Genomic DNA, 1,355 nt, shown 5'->3' on the forward strand with positions numbered 1-1,355 from the left:
CCTCAGTGATCAACCCTAAACACACACACACACACACACACACACACACACACACACACACACACACACACAACATTAATAATTAAAGAAGTTAGTATATGACAGCAAGTGGAGAGGACACAGGAAGAGTTAGTTGGAGGGGAGAAAGTGAGAAGTAGAAATTATGTAAACAGAGTATTCATGTATGAAATTCTTATTAAATTGGAAAAAAAAAAACCCTTAAATTGCAGTACATTGAGCTCTGTAGAGGCAGTGTTGGGGCAAGCAAGAGCCAGATGGACACTGGGGGACTCTGTGCCTCGTGGAGGAAAATCAAGTAAACATGGACAAAGGAGATCCTAAGAAGCCAGGAGGCAAAATGTCCTCATATGCATTCTTTGTGCAAACTTGCCGGGAGGAACACAGGAAGAAGTATCCGGATGCTTCTGTCAACTTCTCAGAGTTCTCGAAGAAGTGCTCAGAAAGGTGGAAGACCATGTCTGCTAAAGAAAAGGGGAATCTGAAGACATGGCAAAGGCTGACAACACTCGTTATGAAAGAGAAATGAAAACCTACATTCCCCCCCCCCCAAAGGGGAGACCAAAAAAGAAGTTCAAGGACTCCAAGGCACCCAAGAGGCCTCCTTCGGCCTTCTTCTTGTTCTGTTCTGAGTATCGGCCAAAAATCAAAGGAGAGCACCCTGGCTTGTCCATCGGGGATGTGGCGAAGAAGCTGGGGGAGATGTGGAACAACACCGCTGTGGACGACAGGCAGCCCTACGAGAAGAAGGCTGCCGAGCTGAAGGAGAAGTACGAGAAGGATATTGCTGCCTGCAGAGCTAAGGGAAAACCCGATGCGGTGAAAAAGGCTGAAAAGAGCAAGGAAAAGAGGAAGATGAGGAGGAGGAGGATGAAGAGGAAGACAAAGATGAAGAACAAGATGATGGTGAATAAGTTGGTTCGAACACAGTGGGTTTTGGGGTTTTTTGTTTGTTTGTTTGTTTTGTTTTGTTTTTGTCTATAAAGCATTTAACCCACCATGTACACAACTCAATCCTTTTAAAGAAAAAAAATCGAAATGTAAGGCTGTGTAAGATCTGTTTTTAAACTGTACAGTGTCTCTTTTTGTATGGTTAACACACTATCGAGTGTGTCTTTAGATAGCCCTGTCCTGGTGGTGTTTTCAAGAGCCACTAGCCTTGCCTGGTCCAGTCTGGGGTTGTAAATTGGCATGGAAACTTAAAGTAGGTTCTTGTTGGTGCACAGCACAAATTAGTTATATATGGGGATGGCAGTTTGGTTTTGTTTTTTAGGGTTTTTTTTTTTTTCATCTTCAGTTGTCTCTGATACAGCTTATAGGAAGGTAATTGCTGTTCT

The 1,355-nt window shown here is 43.4% G+C and overlaps 1 pseudogene; it reads left to right on the top strand.

Annotated features, from left to right (window-relative positions):
• Window positions 1-322: 322 nt before the first annotated feature.
• LOC102911798 (high mobility group protein B1 pseudogene) lies at window positions 323-932 on the top strand (annotated as a pseudogene).
• The last annotated feature ends 423 nt before the right edge of the window (window positions 933-1,355 follow it).

The sequence above is a fragment of the Peromyscus maniculatus genome, chromosome 15 (assembly GCF_049852395.1).
Source record: "Peromyscus maniculatus bairdii isolate BWxNUB_F1_BW_parent chromosome 15, HU_Pman_BW_mat_3.1, whole genome shotgun sequence".
In the NCBI taxonomy this organism is placed as follows: domain Eukaryota; kingdom Metazoa; phylum Chordata; class Mammalia; order Rodentia; family Cricetidae; genus Peromyscus; species Peromyscus maniculatus.